This window comes from Cottoperca gobio, chromosome 3 (genome assembly GCF_900634415.1).
Source record: "Cottoperca gobio chromosome 3, fCotGob3.1, whole genome shotgun sequence".
Lineage (NCBI taxonomy): Eukaryota > Metazoa > Chordata > Actinopteri > Perciformes > Bovichtidae > Cottoperca > Cottoperca gobio.
In genome coordinates this window covers 12,199,062-12,219,048 of record NC_041357.1, presented here as the reverse complement: position 1 = coordinate 12,219,048, position 19,987 = coordinate 12,199,062, and the positions used below count along the sequence as shown (strand labels likewise).

Below are 19,987 nucleotides of genomic sequence, written 5' to 3'. Positions count from 1 at the left end.
TTTTATAGATACAAATGTGTGCAGTCTTGCAACGCTATAACTGTCAGTAATTATTCAAAAGAGCAATGATTCATAAGTGTCTCCCTTTAGAGTAGAGTATTGAGTGTATATTACATACGGAGCAGCTACAGACCTACAGAGTTGTGCTGCATGCCCGTCTTTACTGCAGACACTAACGACCTCATTCACTACCTGAAGACAGAAACCTTCCTCTGTTGTAGGTAATGATGCTAAACCAAAAGAACCGAGTCCAAAGGGTCATTAAACAAAACCATAAACAACATAAAACAGCTTGAAATTTAATAAGTGACAACTGTGTGAGATTACTTTTTTCTTTATCTATAGATACCTTCATATAGGAAAACCCATCTACATGTACCGTATCATTCAATTATATCCTCCCACACAAACAAGGCCTCTTCCCTTGGTTGTATAATCACAGTGTCTTTTTTACATTAGATGGCTAAAGCAGGTTAAAGATTTGACATTGAGATAGCCATGGTCCATCAAATTCGTCATTGCCGAGACAGAGCCGTCAGAGCTGAGCTGAATGGCAAATGTGCCATTCGGACATGGGTTCAGGTACGGGCGTTGGAGGAGCAGAGGAGAAGAGACATGCTTGATGCCTTTCGATGGTACAGCAAAGCCTATTAATTCAGCTGTACTTCTTCATATGTGGAGCTCTACAGAGACAGTATATTCACTCCCTTTACTGCAGTCAGCATTCCCGCAGCTTATAGACTTCAGCGGCATTCATAATGAGAAGGCAGATGGAAAAAAAAATGAAGAGTAGAATGATTAAACTCTCATGCAAAAATGCATGATCATGAACAAATAAAGTCTTCTAGTTTGACACTCAAATAAACTTAGGCAAAAAGATTGGTGCCACATGCCATCTGACAGGATTCGTATACTTGTGGCTTGTACTTGAAGAATGGCGAAATATTACAAGTGCATGAATTTTGAGTTTACTATTTTTAATAACCACTAATCTGAAGGAAAATGGCTTTAAAATTCACTTTTGACCAATCGGAAGAGGAATTCTAAAATCAGTCTCAGCCATCCAGTCTGATGTAAGTAAAATAATAAAAACATTCATATCTTTTGAAAGCAATCTCGTTGTGCTTGCTTGATTGACTAAAGCTTGCTCAAAACTTTGAGAACAAAGGCACTTTTACATCTCCTCTACCACACACACACACACAATCCAGCAGTGATTTACAGCAGTCATCTGGCACTCTGCTGGGGCTTACAAGCAGAATAACACTTTAATAACTCATTGACTGTTTGATGCTTGCTAGGGGCATCTATATGCAATATAGAGTTTCCATTTCACCTATGGGAGGAGGCACCCAGAGGAAACCCACTTATGGGGAGAACAAGCTGCATCCATACAGAAAGGCCAGCAGGTTTTAGCAGTCTTGCAGTGAGGCAACAGTGCTAACCACTGGGATATCGTGCTGCCCTGTCGTGTGGTAAATTACATTCTAATTCTGTGTTAATATTCAAACACATTTGTCTAAATTCAACCAGTTAGCTCCAACTTAAATCCCCCTTTGACCTGCCAGTTGGAGCAGAAGCTCATTAGCAGAGAGGCTGCTGAAATTACAAAAGAAAAATATCCTGTTATTTTGTAGGAGAGAAAAAAGAGAGATATGGAAGATAAGTTCTAATATTGAAGAAAAGCCAATAACTACACATTTCACAGACATCAGATAATTAACCCGATAAAATAAATCCTGACTCCTTTGGTGATTTAAGACAACGTCACAAACTGCATATGAGCTATATGTACTAATTAACACAATTCTAACATATTAAGCATATTATTTCTGTTCACATCAAAAGGAAGTCAATTACTTGACTGGCTGTAGTGATTTTAGCTCAACATCATAATCAACCAGCAAAAAGACCCTTATGCAACAATTAATACAATCTCAAATATTAAAAGAAATACGAGCATTCAATCATCAAAAACATCCCATGTACTTACAGTTTTGCCAATATCTATCAATATGCAAAGAATCTGTCAAACACGGCAACAGTCAAATATGAAACTGATGATTCCAGTCCGCTGCTTCAGTTTCAGGGAGCTGGTATAATGCACGCTCACTGTCACACTGTCACGACACTTGAACAGCGCCATCGTTAATATTATTAGGAACACCTGCTATGACAGTTCAAAATGTTAAAATAAAAAGGCCTATTATAGATAACTCCCTGCTCACATTAAAAAGACTCTGAACAAATTAAAAATGTTGTATAACCGTGAGAACCATTATCAGCCTTTTTGGTAGTTCACCGGTAGTTGAAGCCTTACATAAAATATAGACCTTTCTCACTCTAGGCATTTCATACTACTGCAAGCACATGTGTAATTAATAACTGTAATGATAGCTCAGTTACATTTAGTTGTTCCAGTAAGCTATGGGAAGTGAAGTGGCTGACAGATTGGGCAGTTTTACTGTAAATCAACAGACAAATTAGGGCTTGTTTGACCCCTAGTAGTTAATCTTCATATGAAGTTATTGGATGCTATCAAGTGTCCAGACATGAGGTCACAAAAGAGTCATGAAGAAAAGCTGAAACAAGCGCTGATGAAGCAGATGCGTTGGCTGCAGGGCACACTGGGACATCCTGCTAGCTTAATATGTCGAGCCAATGCAAGAAAGACTTAACAGGTCTCCGGGGCCAAGGTTGCGCCTCCTACCTTAAAGGAAGGAAAACTTCATTTGCAAGCCTAATCAAGTGTGAATGTCACAGAGGCATAGCAAAGGAGGGTCGTGGAAAGCTAATTTTGTTCGGGGAAGATAAGTCAGCTTCAGAGTCTCACAGTATTGGAGGGTGTTGAGTTGTAAGGATGCTATTAAAACAATTAACGTAGACATTCTATCCACATTAGGTAAGAGTGGATGGCTCTTATGAGGAAAATGGCAGCCTAAAGACATTTCACTACACAAGCTTCATGCACTGAGCGCTTCAATAACTCCTTTATAAATACAACATAATTTGTAGGCTAACATTCTTTTTCTGGCCAACTAAAAGAAAAAACTAACAAAAAACATAAATAAAATAATTCATAGTTCAGTGCAGCACACTTTTTAGCACGGGAGCATGACTGTGGCCATCCTCAACTGAGCTGTACCGTCATCACGGTCAACTGCTCAAATGTGCAAGTGTTCAGTAATTTTGTAGCTCCTACATAATGCAGGAGTCACCGTCGTTTGGAGACTTTTACTCATCTGTTTCCATCTTTAATGTTCGTGTGACAGATGGAGTTTATTGGGCTGTGTTGAAGGAGGGTTGTAACTTTTCTCGATCAATCATAGTGTTCATTAAATGTCAAAGAGTAGAGAAAAATACCCATCGTAACTGTTTGAAAAACATATTCTGTTTACTATCATACAAGACAAAGAAAAGCAGCAACTCTTCAAATAAGAGGAGCTGGAACCAGAGAGTTTGACATTTCTGCTTTAAAAATGGCTCTAACAATTAATTGACGATCACAGTTGTTGCAGTTTAATTTCCTGCTGATCGATTATCTGACTCGTTTCAGCTCTATGATGAATTCTCTCAATATGTTTAAGTACCGACTCCTTGCTTTCAGTTTTTTCTGTCTTCTGCCTCAATTTTGTTCCTGGCGATATTTTTTTTTTAAGTCAATTTGATCATGGCTTATGAATGTCATGCAATCAATTCCTACTGATGTTCGGTTAAGGAAAGGAGACTTAAAAACACCATATTTAGAGCAGTATAACAGTAATGTTGTATTAATCTGAAGGATCTATCCGAATGGGTCAACACAAGTTATCTAACACTATAAAATACATTGAATAATTATTTCTTCAAGTATAATATTGTAGTGTCGTTGTTTTGGCCCTTTTGGCTTTAAAAGAAAAATTAAGTATTTTAAAACCATGGCCATTCTATACCTAAGTATGGGTCACGCTAACTTTGCAAAATTGTGCTGGCTAACCGGCAAATTGTCCTTGAAGTAGATCCCTATGCAGTTACCTAATCCAGGGGGCTACTTTCTGTGTTTACTTTCGGTCGGGCCAAGAGATGAGTGTTTAAAGTGATATATGTAAAACTGAAGCCGCCTTTCCAGATATATGGTGTTTTTGCCGGAGTCCATGTTTCTCATATCGCTACAACAGAGGTGGATAGTCCACAATTAGAATGACTCATAGTCACAATAACCACGAAGGAGGTAGAAAAATACAGAAATGTTACATTAAATGCAAAATGAATACAAAGCAGCAGAAGAAAACTCAACAAAAAGTCAGTGCACAAACACCAACAACCAAGGGCAGAGTAGACAAACACGCTGTTTGTGTAGCTGGTGCCAAGTTAAGTTTTTTTCAAACCTCAAATTCCATTATGGACTACAATTGTTTGAACAAGTGAATAACACAGGAAGTCTGTAGTGAGTAAAAATGAAGTGAGAAGCATTCAGCTTGTCAGTACAACACAAGAAGTGTTATTAACTTTGGTTGCACAGAACACAGGCTGAGAGACAACACAGTGGCATCTCTATTCACTGCCTTTCAATAGACACTTGCAAGTCAGACGGCCGCAAGAGACGGTCGTGGCTGACAAGAACAGCACTACATTATTGGCTGTTCAATGTGTGGTTAAACCATGTGTATGAATGTGCCATGGCAGTGGGATTCAAACTTTGTCTCATCTTTTAAATAACTGTAACCCATTTCTAAACAAATTGCTTTTCGTGATTTCATTTATTTTCATTCATGACATTTTATTTTGTTTTTGGCTTTGAGTTGAGTTCTCTGAGTTTTAAATGTGTTTTGTTATTATTGTAAAGCTCTTTGTAACCATTTTTTGAAAGCTGCTATATGAATGAAGTACATTATTATAATACTATTCTTGGTACGGACGCTGTGACAGATAGGACAGAAGGCAAAGGCACAAGCACTCCACACATGATCATGAGCCAGCCAACCAGCGGATCTCACTCCCTGTAGAGTGTTACAATTCCTTGGAAAGCCTGTTTTGGACCTACCAGCTCTTAATCCTGGCTAAATCCACAAAATAAAATCAATGTTGGACATATTTTTTTCTGAAGGACTTGATCACTGAAAGCCAAAAAGTATGGTGAATAATGAGACATGAGTAGGTGTCCATAACTGTTGTCTGAGTGCCTAAGGGAAACTGAGGGTACTCTTTTGTTGTAGGAGGGTGGTTGGTATTTAGTACAGAGGAGGGGTATAGAGGAACGTGCCTGGGGGAGGGTTATGGCTCCAAAGTATGCAGACATAAGCTGTCTGCGTGCTGCCTTTGAAGCAGGCCATGGTTGGCTGTACTTTGTGGGTCACAGTGCAAGGGTTTACAACAGCAGAGTCCCACAGAGAGACTGGACTCTTCCAACCCCCTCAACCCACTGCCAAACTATTACACAGAATGAAGGCTAAAAAAACCCACTAACAACGCATCTATTATGAAGTGCTTGTTGGGTTGCGAACTTTTGAGTCTTCAGAATTTAAAAGTAGAACTAACTTTTTAAACCATGAAAGTCTAGTGACTGAGGCCAAGCAGTTGATCACTTTGACAATTCTAATAGCATCACAAGACCGATCAACAACGTCAGAAGGTAAAGTCAATGTGACAAAGTTTGCAATCGTAGAGCAACTGTGTTCTAAAATCTGTGAGAGGCCTCTAAAACTATCATCAAGCGGTTACTTGCTAGAGAAAAAATATATATTTTCAAACCAGTGTGTCCCCTGGGTTGACTGCCTTGCGGAGGCAGATGGGTAGCATAGAGGCTAGCCGACTTTTTATTACAGCTCTTCTACTCTTACTTGGTTGAAGTCACTGCATCTCCAAACAGAACACCACAATTTAATTTCAGCCTACATGCATGTTTTTTTCAGCATAACATTGTTGAAACAAACCAGCTAATATTGTAGCGAGAGCTACCATGGGCTGCTGCTGGTAGCGGTCTGCAGAGTGTTTGAATGCCGTCTCTCTGGTCCGCTGTGTGCAAAGCCTCGGTGAATCACAGGAGAGCGAAGAGGAGAGGAGAGAAACTAGCGAGACAGTAAATGTCAGTAAACACAGTAAAGACCATCACACTGAGCTGAAATTAAACATGTGCACAGTAAAACATTTTGCCTCGTTGGGGGCAATGGTAGGGAAAACACTGCAAACCCTGTAACACACTAATCAGCGGTCAACACTATCATGAACACCTACAGTGTGATGCCAAGAACCAGACAACGTGATATCAGCCAGATAATTACCTGACCCGATAGATGAGGAAGTGTTGGAAGAAAAAGTCTGGTCCTGGCATTATATAATCATCACCTGACAAATACTTCCCTTGTGAAGTTTATAATGTTGAATTCTTGTAAACTCAATTATGAACTTCATAGAGAACACAAATGATCCTCCACCAGCCTGCTTATTAACACCAATACTAGATAGCTGGTTATCAGAGGCACTGTAACAATTATGTGCTTGAAGAGTTTGAGGCCTTAGCATGCAGCCAAAACAGAGCAGCCCTTTGTCCATTAGCCTGTTATGAAGCATAGGGACAAACTGGCTCCACTGCATTAGCAGGCAGACAGAAAATGACTGCTTGCATTCTGTAGGAGAGACATCAATGGCATTTAGGCAAGCTGAAGGAAGATGGTATAACAGCTTGGTGTCAGCAGCTTACAGTGTAGACAATAGCGCTTAACTATTCTTTGAAATAAATGTTATTCTGTTGGAGATTAAGCACCAAATACAATGCAGAATTTCTTTTTTTCTTCTCCACTTCAGTTTGTTTGATTTTTAGAAAAACTGTAAAATCCTAAATAAAGATTTTATTTTATAGTTTTTCATTTATTTTTTGGTAGACAAAAATGACATCACACGAATGTTTCTTGCTGCTGCAAATATATATATATATATATATATATATATATATATATATATATATATATATATATATATATATATATATATATATATATATATATATATATATATATATATATATATATATATATATATATATGACAATTTTCCCATCTGACTGTCTACTCAAAAATAGGGAAACTCCCTGCACAGGTTATCGGGACAGAAAGAAAACAGTGGATATAAAACTAGCCTGTTTTATCAATATCCAACATCTACTCAGAAGGCTATTCAAGTGAATCACAGCAATAAAAAGGGTCTCAAAGGACCAACATACACAAGACAGTAGGTTTGATCTCTTCCATGTGAGATGGTGGGATGTGAGGAGCAAGAAGAAAAGGCTAATTTAAAAAGAGGATTTTCTGATCAACTTCAGCAAGAAAAGGAGCATCCGCAGTAGAGCTGCCATCTGCCAGCTCGGTCACAAACAACCCACATCTGATAATCTCTCTTCTGCCACTAGGTGTGGGCAATATGGATCAAGACATATGTTGAAAATGTGTGATTTAAATTGAAATAAATCAGGAAATATAGTCTTTAGGGCATTTTCTGGAAATTCAATTGAGTTGACGATAAAATAGTGAGTTGGGAATGTCCCTTTTTGGCTAATCCTGTGAATAAGTACCAAACTGACAAATCAAGGTACTTCATCACACCGATGGTAAAATCCTTTGCAATAAAGCAGTCCTGCTCGCCGCTTTGCAAAATTGCCCACAATGGCCTAATACAAAGATATTAAAGGGATAGCTACTTTGTAAAAACATAATAAAATATGCACTGACTGAAAGATCTCCATTGTCTCATAGTATGGTATTTATGCCCAACCCTATCTGCCACCCAAACATTTCAGTAAACTTTTTACATCATTACAAAACTGGAACAAAGAATAAGTGTGTAAATTTCAGTTAGGATTATTAAAATCAGTGTGGGGCAGCAACAGGACACCACAGAACAATAAAAAGAAGCAGAATGTTAGATATTTAAATGTGTTCTGCTAATAATTTGGCATCATTATCTCTTTTTGGGCTGCTGGTAGAAAACAGATGGGAAAGCCTCAAGAGTGTGAGAAAAGACTCAGCCTCACGCAGACCTTTAAAGCTTAATTAAGATGATAAACACACTCCAAAAATAGGTCTTGTAAACACGGATGAAAATAAATGTTACATTTGTTACATGCATATGTAATTGTCTCATATGACAATTTTTTTTTTTCATCATCTAAAATTAATATTAAGCAACAATTGACAGAAAATGACATGAAATATACAGAATCTAACATCATGAGGAGGACGAAAGTAGAAACCTATATCAACTGGCATCTTATCACACTGGTAGTTGCTAGAGCCAAGAACACAATCTAAGCAACTTACAGTAAATGCAACACATTGACCAATGCTTTAGGAATTCAAGCTACTAGGCAACCGACTGTCGTGCACATATCAAATATGTAATCAGGCCTAGACTTAGATCTGCTGTTGGTTCTTGTTGAGACAGACATGTTTCGACTTGGGAAAAAGCTCAGGCATAACAGTATGATAATAGTGACTGATATTCTTTTACAGAAACTCAGAGAACAGATGAGAGCAATGGTCTCAGTATTCAATATCAAACACTGTTACCATTTGACAGCTTTCTTTTCTGTACTCCTCAATGTTTTTATCGCACCATGCATTTGAAAAGAACTCCAGCCAAAAGGACACTTGACTGTTTCATGCAGTGTGGTGAAATGTGCCGATTAAGGGCACTCATCGGAGAACACACAAAAATGGCTTTGGAAGGACATACATCAACAATAAATCAGACATGATCTGCACTCTGCCAAATTCAGCAGAGATCACTAGAAAGAGCCCCGTGTTTATTATTTATCGGAGATGACAAATTGAATGGGGGATTTGGTGAAATGTGCACGTAGACTATGCCATTAAAAAGACACCAAACAAAACATCGACATGCTCAGAGATCAAAGCTGCCTCTCCAGGGCTGTGTGACTATGTGTCCATATGACTGCAGACACAATTATATGTGAAAGAAAGCATATAGAAAAGGTGTTATGGTATGATGAAGCCAAAGTGTCAGAGGCCCAGCCATGAGAAAATATTACTGTGCGTCTTAATACTCCAACATCACAGTTTATCATTTTAATAGGCAGTGAAAATCTAATATAGTAAAGTCTATAGAACAGAACTGTCGTGGACACAACAACCAACATGCTGCATGGTGTTTCCTGCTGGAAGAGTAACTTTTGAAAAAGGTGTATTTTGCACCACAGTAGGAAATGGCCTTAATAGATCTAAGAGGGGCGTAGAGAGCTGTTGATCAATAAAAGTGACTAACCGATCACTTTGCAGGTGCTGAGATTTATGGATTTTAAAGCTCTTTGTTTGGGTCTAAATGGGTTGTTGGTCATTCAAGTTTAATTCAGAATTGACTCTCTTCATAACGAAGTACCGTACGGTATAATCTATTCCATAGTGTTTGTATATTGTACACAGTGAATATAGTGTATTGTCTTTTCTCTGCATTTCTATCGACTATGTGTTCTGATTAGCTGTCTGCCTAATTAGCAAGCTACCAACTTCTGCCAGTGTTATTGCAATCTGCCATCACTCACAAATAGTGCAAATATACACTCTATGGAACAGTATTTGTGAGTACATTTTTTGGAAGCCAGGAAGCCGAGCTATGAAACTTTCTATTATTTGATACTAATACTGTTTTCTGCATTATATAGGCCAGACCTACATATATTCTTTCCCCAGTACCCACAAGCCACATGGTACAAACTGGTGCATCAGTCAGTTAGTTTTAAGCAGCTTTAGTCAGTAAGTAGTTTAAAACAGTAATACTGCAAAACCAATCAGGGAATTAGCAATGGTTAAATCAGTTAAAACTAGCAGCATATTCTAATAACATGAACCGCATAACAATAATGTCAAATGACTTACTGTGAAAAACAACTAACAAAATATAAACACTGGGAAATTATTATAATAACAGTGAGAGGGCATGACAAAACCACAGAAAATATCACATTAACTGTATCTTTATCACCCAAATATACAAACTAACATTATTAACGCAAATATTTTGAAATAAAAGTGTTTCATTAAAGAGTGTGAATGTGTAGCTATTAAAGAAGTATATAGTATATATACAGAACAGCGCCGCTGGGATCCTGATGAGGGTGCGAAAATATAAACACATCACATCACACATCATCTGCTATATTATATTATTTTAATTCTGCAATTTTATCTGCTATATTAATTCGGCTATTTCTATAATGGTACGTCAGACTCATTTACATCAACACTGTGATCATTGTACTGTAAATGCTCTTACTCTAGTCCTTGTACTAATTGTTATGTTTTTTGCTGTGAAGCACTTTGGGCTGCAATTCTTGTATGAAAGGTGTTATACAAATAAAGTTTATTATTATTATTATTATTATTATTATTATTATTATTATTATTATTATTATAATACCCATCTCCACTCCCTCCACTGGCTTCCTGTCTCATTCAGGATCGAATACAAAATCTCCCTACTCACGCATCAGTGCATACATGGAAATGCTCCTCCGTACCTCAAGGAACTCCTCCCTCAACAAACCTCCACACGCAACCTCCGCTCCTCTAAAAGAAACTTTGCTCCACCCCCCCAGGACTAAGCTCTGCACCATGGGTGATCGTGCCTTCTGCTCAGCGACCGCCTCTCACCTGTGGAATTCCCTCCCAGAACACCTGAGGGCTCCACAGGCCACCGACTCCTTCAAGAAGAGCCTAAAAGGCTTTCTGTAAAATGTCTGTTGTTGTTGTTGTTGTTGTTGTTGTTCTGCATTGTAGCACCTTGAGATTGCTTTTAGCTAGGAAAGGCACTTTACAAACAAAATGTATTATTATTATTATTATTATTATTATTATTATTATTATTATTATTATTATTATAATAATAATAATAAGTATGAGCAGGAGAAACTAAATAAAAGGTATTTATGTAAAAACACTTATTAAACACACTGTAACTAGAATGTAAAATGTAAAGCCAAACAGAAGCTGCTCATTTAGATTGTTTGCACGGCTCACCGGCCGTGACACAATTCATCAATGACTTAAATTTGATCTTTGTGTTAAATGTCTAAAATGGATGTGTGGCAGCTAGGAGAAAACATATTAACGGCACCAAGGAATATGAAGAGCAATGTAATTCATAAATACATGAAAACAAATGTCTTATTCATACCGTGAACATTATCGCGAGACACTTCCCCCTCTAAAATGCATGTCTTCACTTCCCTTTCCACTAGGGGAAAACTACTTTGCATCCGCTTCCCTCCATTGTGTTTCTGGTTCATGTGGTTCATATTCAGAGCATCAAATGAAATCAGACAGCGCCCGGCAGCAACTTTTAGAAATGGTAGCCAGGCTGGCTGCCAGGTATCAATGTTGGTTGCCAAAGTTGACAGAATGGCTGCCGTAAAGTCATAGATAACAACTGAAGCAATACTGTTTCTGGATAATCACACCACATATAACTAAAGCTTACTAAAATGTACTTGCATTTTAAACACATCTCACCGTCTTCCTCACTATTTCCAATGTCAGGAAGAAACTTTCGTACTCAATTATCCTAAAGTTAAAGGGTAAATTTCAGTATGAGGCATCACTTCCTCCTGCAAAAACCTTTTTAATATGGTACACAAAATAAGAGTAACTAAACAGGATTTCTTTTTCAGAATTTTGTAAAAGAAAGGACTTTTGCCAAGATTGACAGACTTGCAATGTTCATACTCTCAGGTGTGGTGCCCACAGTCCACTCAGCTGCCTTCTGGTTCGGTTGGCCACCTCCTCTACAAAGTGCTTTACAAAAACTTAATATAAAACTATAAAAAGCAGCAGTTAACTCAGATTTAATTTAGATTATTGAAAAAATAAATCCTGGTGTTACATTTCCTCTATAGGGTGGGCAAAATTATTTATTATTTTAACATTAAATATAATTATTTATTTCCTCAACACGTTTATATTCTGCCTAATATAACTAACAATTATTGATGCTAACAAAGTAGAGAATTCTTTTTTGATTTTGGGATGGTTAAAATGTTGTTGTTTTTTAGTAAAACCTTTTTTCTTGAGCAAAATGTGAAGCAGTTAAGGTATTTGACAGTCAGCCACAGTAATAAAAAAATAAAAAACTACTCCGTATAGCCTGTGGTGTAGTTTGACATATGAAATCCAAATCATAGCAGTTTGCAGTAAGACCTAATGTACAACATTCATCATTACAATTTGAAGCTTGACCTCTCTAAACAAGCAATAAAAGTGAAACTGTTCTACTCACTCCTTTATTCAACTAGCTATTTGGTAGAATAGACATGAGGATAATTGATGTGTTTAGGACACAAAAAGGGCCCATGACACTCTTTAATACGGTGTATTGAGAGACATTTCACACACTAAGCAAGGCACAGGACCAGCAGACAAATTGCATTATATTGTTCATATATACAACAATATAATGCAAGTAAAAACATTACCTTTTACTTATATATTGTATGTTTTTACTTACATTACAATATATTGCAAGTAAAAACATAGCATATGGGAAACATTCTATTAGGTCAAATTAAAAAAATATTTGAGGTTAATTTTTCAGTTGTAAAATGTAAATTGTAAAAAATGCTTGTGTGTTAATGTTTCAGGAGTTTAAAAGGGACTATCAGTCAATATTTTCTGCTTTAAAAAAAATCTCAAATTACAAAAACTAGCCTAAAATCGGCCTAAAGATCCAGCATTGGTCAGGCTTTAAATAAAACCTCCTTTATCTAACTAAAGAATATTCAGCAGCAGCAAATGTGCAAAAATGTTTCCTCTGTCAAAAGTATAATGAAGTAATTTTAGTGACAAATCTAAGGAAGACGGCTTATTACCCAGCTAATTCCTCTCACCTAAACATAGGAGCACATTCAGCACTTGACTGACACAACTAAGGTGCACCATTGAATGCCACAAAAGATCCTTCCTCCCACTGGCTTTTAGCATGTACAATGCCTTTCTTGCTGCTGGATACTGACAATGAATTATTATCATATACCTCAAACTCAATTCACCGGTTCTATTCCTATTATAACTATATAAAAAAGCGATACAAAATAATATATACCATAACACATCTCAGTACAGTTTAATTATTGCTTGTACTTAGGAACATTGTAACCCTAAGCCCACAAATTCATTAATGCAATACCCTGTCATTTGTACATTGCACCTTGATTTCACATTTTATTTTACCATATACATACAGTACACTTGAGCCAACAAAATGCTTATTTACCCATGTATATCAAGCACCACGCACACAAAAACCTTTATCAGCATGACTACAGCTCCAGCTTATCATCTTTGGTGGGCATTTATAAAAATATATGGGACTGTAACTCAAAGTCATTACTGTGAAAATAGCCTAGTGTCCACTACAGCAGATCCTGAACAATGCACTCTGTTGACAGCTGTGTAGTTACTAAAACACTAAAGGGATTAGTCTGTAAATGACTGGTATGGATAGACAATCCAAAGTGTATTCATGTGTGTATACTAAAAAAGTAAATTGAGTGTCATTGCCTCTATGATTGCTGTATTCCCAGAAGCACTATTGCACCAAAGTGGTATTTTATCTTCAGTCTTTAATGACAGGACAGCTACAGTAATGCGTGGCACTTGTAACGTTAGGTGGAAAAGTCGTGGATGGGGGAAAAATCTTTGAGAGTGGAAAAGTTACTACACATCAGAAAGAGACACGTCCGTTAGACACCGATGAGCGCTAGAGTAAACTAGCAATGCAAAGTAGGTATTTTGTTGCAACGGCTTATGTGTGAAAATACATATTTACTGGAAACCAGCAGCAGTTAAAAAGATGACTGGACGTCAGCTAACCGGTGGCACAAGTTAAGTTTGTCAGTTTCTGATCTGGTCCATTCACAAAAATAGGCTGTCCCGACTTCGTCGCGCAGCCACATGATCACAACCTCTCCATCCAGACAATAATGTAAAACGCTGATATTATTTGTTTTTGAGCTGGCAGGAAGACCTAGCCAGCTAGCTAGTGAGCCAGCCAACAGCCTACTTTATACTAAGCAGATGTATCGTTAGCATACAAGCTAACAGAGGTATTGCATTCCAGAGACAGAGTCAACACTAAGCTTTGAAGTTCCTATATATCCCCTCCGGTTCCGTTATAAAGCAGACAAGCTGAAGGATGTATTAGACTTTTACGGTTAAGTGTTTCGCGAAGGTAAGATATGACAGAAGAGGAAACACATAACTGGTGGGATTTAAATGTTGCTTGGCTGATATGAAACTGAACTGTGAAAATATCAGCTAGCACTGCATACGAGTGTCTGGACAGAGGGAGCCAACAAGACGTAACGTTAGCAACCTTACCTGCAGGATTAAAGGTGTCGTACAGAGCCGGAGTTTGTTGAGGGTACACCAGAAGTAGTTGTTTTCGTTTGGTCGGTTAGTTTAAAAGAGTCCTGTGTTACCTCAGGCTGAATCAAGGTTCAACCGAAGAGGCTGACTGTGCTGCCTCCCAGCCACAACAGCGACTGACTAAAGCTCGGGATCTGCTTCTCTCTGGAAAGGATCTGCAATATCGCGAGATAGGGCGAGAGCTCAGAGATATCTACAAACCAATCAAAATAGCCGGCTGGAGCAAAGCGTTTGTTTTGTTTGTGCTCTGTGGAAACATAACATTTAAAAAAAATGTTTTTAAAAAAATCCTTTAAAAACAAAGAAACAAACAACGAATTTAAACAAAGGTAAAAGCGGATAAAAAAATCAGCTGTAGGTATTAAAAACATCAATTTATTAGTCAAGGGCTTAATTCATAAACCATATACATACTTAAGAATCAGAAGAATGTTAAGCTTCATGGTCACTGGTAAAGACTTTTGTTTTAATTTAGTGTGTGTGTGTGTGTGTGTGTGTGGTGTGTGTGAGTGTATGTGCATGTGTGTGTGTGTGTGTGTGTCTGTGTGTCTGTCTGTGTGTGTGTGTGTGCCACATTGTTTTGTATTCTCCTTCCACAGACTTATGCCTATGTTTGCTCAGCCTATTGTCTTTGTTTTAGCTGTACGTTCATGTGTCATTTGTTCTTGGCACTGTGTGTAAGAACTCTGAGAGCCAAAGGAGTCAAACAGACTTGGCCAATAAGGCCGATTCTGCTTGTTATTGTGATTTCAAAGAGTAGCCTGGAATATAATTCATCCTTATGATTTAAATGTGGAATCAGCCCTGTGACAGACTGGTGACATGACCAGAATCTACTTTGATTTCTATTCAACCTATCCCACGCCTCTGTGCAACCCTGAAAAAGAATACAGGAAATAAATGCTCTTGTCTCATGTTATTGTTAATGATTCAGGTAGAGTGTGCTTCTATATTTTTGACCGGAATGAGGAAACACTGCTGAAATGTATTACATAAAGTGCAATTTCAAGCTTTTCTTTGAGCTCTAATGTCTTTTTCATGAGGCTAAATGAGGGTATTTCAGTAAAGACTTAAATAAATGAAATAGTCCTCTCTCCTGATGCCAAATCTTGTGAAATACACCATGAAAAAAAGAAAAGAAGATGATATCATGACAGGAAAACTGAATTTAGGGTACAGCATGTGCATGATGCAAGATAGCAACCACTTGCCTTTGAAAAAAATATGCAAGTACTCTTCACTTTGAGTATCTCGTATGCCCATATTTGACCGGTAATAATGTTGTTGTGGAAGCTGTGGATGTCCTAGTCGAGGATGCTTGTTAAAACCAAGTATAGCTTCACCACAGTCTACAGGTGTAACGGTACGATCAAGACAGAAGGGAGGTGGGACTCAATTGCACGACAAAGAGGCAGATAAATGTAGAATGGAAATAGTCTTTACTGAAAACTTTGCAGTTGCTATGGTACACGCATAGACAGTTGATCATACAAAGTATCAAGGGTTAATCCAGGAGCAGAGTCGGGTCACGGAAACAGGTTTGGTACACGGGTAGATACTCAGCGTAACAGCACAGCAGACAAGGATCAGGCAAGGGCAGAATCGAGTCACGGAAACAAGGTCGAGGAAGCCGGGGAATCAAGCACTTGGGAAACAGGAAGACGGGACTAATGCTGGAACTCTTGACATCGAAGTACGAAGACCATACCTGTCAACATTGGAATGTTGACAAGGACTTCCTTGCGATGGCAGAGTCGGGAAACATGTCCGCTACACTGCAACTGAAATCATCGCAGAAGCTGAAGGCTACATTATTTTTAGTGCAAAGCATCGACATCATTCCCTCAGCTTTGGTCACTTGGTTAGCCTCTGAAACATTTCTTATCACAAATTAAGTCATTGACAGTGGATGTTTTTGTGTCTCTTGGCGTGCTTGGACGCTTATTCCGCCGTGTGCGATGCTAACATCTGAATGACACACTTTACAAAAAGCACGAGTTTTCCCGACTCTGCTTTTAATAAATAAGGGAAGGTCTCCTCCCATTTGGTACTTACATAAAGTTTTAACTTGTTTGGCAGGTACAACTGCGTCTCCATCTATCTCCCGTTCACTGTGACTCTCATCCATATGTTTTCGTCTTCTTCTGTGTTATTGTTCCTGTTTTCTTCTTTTATGTGTTTACTGGCGGATAAAGTTTTTCAGTTAAAGTTAAACATAATACTGCCATCTGCTCTACCGGAGGCCACTTTACACTTTTTTTAATACGCCTATTAAAATACGGGAAAATATTTGAACGGGAGAAAAACGGGATGGAAGTAAAAATACGGGATAATCCCGGGAAAAAACAGGAGGGTTGACAGGTATGACAAAGACGAACTGGCAACGAGAGACAAACAAAACAGACTATATACACATCAAGAAGTGAGATGGAACAAGACACAGGTGAGGACACTAACAAACAGATGGGAACACCTGGGATAGGAAGTAGAAACAACAGAGAACAGGTAATTAACAAAATAAAACAGGAAGTACAAACACAACACAAAACATCTAACGAACAGGCCGAGACCTAATAGTGAAAGGTGGGATGTACTCTCATGGACCGTGGTAATTGCAGCCTCACTGCTACAGGGTTGATGACCCTGGAGATCGGGAAGGGCCAACAAACCGTGGAGCCAATTTGCGTGACTCCACCCGTAGAGGAAGGTCCTTGGTGGAATACCACACCCTCTGTCCTGGAGCATAACTGGGTGCAGGGATTCTTCTCTTATCAGCTGTCCTTTTTGTAGGTGGCAGAGCTGCGGAGGAGAGCTTGTCTTGCCTGACTCCACATCCAACGACAACGACGAACCATAGCTTGGGCTGAAGGAACACTGGCCTCCAACTCCTGGTCCGGAAACAGAGGTGGCTGATACCCATACGCACACTGGAAAGGGGACAAACCAGAAGAAGAGACAGGTAAGGTATTATGGGCATACTCAACCCAGATTAGGTGTTTGCTCCAGGTTCTGGGGTTCTGGGAGATGAGACACCGTAGACAAGTCTCTAACTCCTGGTTCATCCTCTCAGACTGTCCGTTTGACTGGGGATGGTACCCAGATGTAAGGCTAACCTTGGCTCACAAAAGTTCACAAAAACCTTTCCAAAAACGAGAAACAAATTGAGCACCCTGATCGGAAACCACATCCATCGGGAAACCATGGATCCGGCACACCTGAGAGAGAAGTACCTCCGCCGTCTCTTTCGCCGACGGAAGTTTGGGCAATGCAATGAAATGTGCCATATTACTGAACCTGTCGACCACGGTTAGGATAGTGGATTGTTCCTCCGAAATGGGTAGTCCAGTGACGAAATCCATAGAAATCTCTGCCCAAGGACGATGTAGCACTTGAAGGGGTCGTAGAAGACCCGATGGCAGTTGACGTGAGGACTTGTTGCGTGCACATACCGGACAGGCAGCCACGTACTCCCTGACTCCCTCTCCATGGACGGCCACCAGAACCACTGCCGAATGACGAACAGGGTCCTCCGAACCCCGGGATGACAGGAAACGAGGGATGTATGGACCCAACTGTGGGCACAACTGCTCTGGCACAAACAGACGATTATCGGGACCCCCTCAGGAATCTGAATGTCTATATTGGCCTTTCTTACCTCCTCTATTACCGCTCCTACAACACGAGAAGGCGGCAACACGAAAGAAGGGAGTCTGGGGGTCGGGTTGGGATCAAAAAGGCGAGATAGTGCGTCTGCCTTAATGTTGTTAGACCCCAGCCGATCGGTTAGTGTGAACTTGAAGCGGGTAAAAAACAAAGCCCATCGGGCTTGCCGGGAATTCAGTTCTCTTCGCTGACTGATTGTACTGCAAGTTCTTGTGGTCCGTAAGAACCAGGAATGGCTGCTCTGCTGCTTCCAGCCAGTGTCGCCACTCCTCGAGCGTCACCTTAATGGCAAGTAACTCCCTGTTGCCGACATCGTAATTTCTTTCTGCTGGTGACAGCTTCTTGGACAAAAATGCACATGGGTGCAATTTATTGTCCGAAACAGATCATTGGGACAGAACTGCTCCCACCCCCACATCTGACGCGTCCATCTCCACCACAAACTGTCTCTGGGGGTCTGGCAAGATCAGGATGGTAGCGGAAACGAAGCTTGTCTTCAGTCGTTGGAATGCCTTCTCAGCCTCCTCATTCCAACAGAACTTGACAGAAAGCGAGGTCAAGGCGTGTAGGGGCGCTGCGACAGTGCTGTAATTCCTAATGAATCTTCGGTAAAAGTTTGAAAACCCAAGGAATCTTTGCACCAGCTTCCGACTGGTGGGGGTAGGCCACTGAGTGACCACACTGACCTTCGCCTCATCCATTCGAATGCTATCCTCAGCGATGATAAATCCCAGAAACGAAACAGTCTTGACATGGAACTCACATTTCTCCGCTTTGACAAACAGCTGGTTGTCGAGAAGGCGTCATAATACTTGACCGACGTGTTGTATGTGGGTCTCCTCATCTGATGAAAAAATGAGAATGTCATCCAGATACATGAACACAAATCGATTAAGCAAGTTCCGGAGAACGTCATTAACCAGGGCCTGGAACACCGCTGGAGCGTTGGTCAGTCCAAAAGGCATAACCAGGTATTCATAGTGTCTACTGGGAGTATTGAATGCAGGTCTTCCACTCATCCCCTCCCTTGTCCTCGCAATATGATACGCGTTGCGTAGGTGCAGTTTGGTGAATATCTTGGCCCCTTGTAACAGCTCAAATGCCGAAGAAACAAGTGGAAGGGGATACCGATTCTTCACTGTGATTTTGTTCAAACCCCGATAGTCAATACAGGGTCGTAGGGACTTGTCCTTCTACATGAAAAAGAATCCCGCACCAGCGGGTGAAGACAAAGGACCAATAATCCCAGCCTCAAAGGCTCCCTCGATGTATTCCCTCATAGTCTCTCTCTGGCGCAGACAGGGAATACAAATGACCCTTTGGAGGTGCAGTGCCCGGAAGTAGGTCAACCGGGCAGTCATACTTTCGGTGAGGTGGCAGAGCTGTGGCCCGGGTCTTACTGAAGACCTCTTTAAGCCCCAAGTAGCACGCCAGAACCTTGGCAAAATCCAGAAAGTCCCTTTCCAGTCTGCCACTGGGTCTCTTGTCCATAGTAGTCATTCCCAGACCTCGTTCCTCGCAGTTTGGAAAACATGTGGTAGAACACCTCTGGTGCCATCCCAATACCTCTCCTCTGGCCCAGTCCATGTGTGGGTTGTGCTGGACTAGCCACGGATACCCCAGAATTATCGGGTGTGTGGGAGCTTCAAACACCTGGAACTCAATCTGTTCCGAATGTCCATCAGCCATGACCAGTTGCACAGGTTGAGTGATATGGGAAACTTGACACAGTACTCTGTCGTCCAGAGCCTTGGCACCTCGGGTAATGAGTGTAACTTCAAACCCAACCTCTTAGTCATTCCCTCATCCATAAAACTCTCGTCTGCTCCGGAATCGATTAGCACGGGATGAATCATGGTCTCTGACGACGAGATGAGAGTGGCAGGTGTCAGCGCTCGAGAGGGTCCTCCTCCAGA

General features: G+C 40.0%; 1 protein-coding gene across 2 annotated transcripts in view; it reads right to left on the bottom strand.

The window, feature by feature from the left end:
- The window catches only part of glceb (glucuronic acid epimerase b), a 49,765-nt gene extending 35,231 nt beyond the window's left edge, over positions 1-14,534 (bottom strand). For both annotated transcript variants that reach the window (XM_029427564.1, XM_029427571.1), the window contains exon 1: positions 14,361-14,534. The gene's annotated coding sequence lies outside the window, so the exon portion shown is untranslated. The remainder of the gene's footprint in view (positions 1-14,360) is intronic.
- Between the last annotated feature and the right edge of the window lie 5,453 nt (positions 14,535-19,987).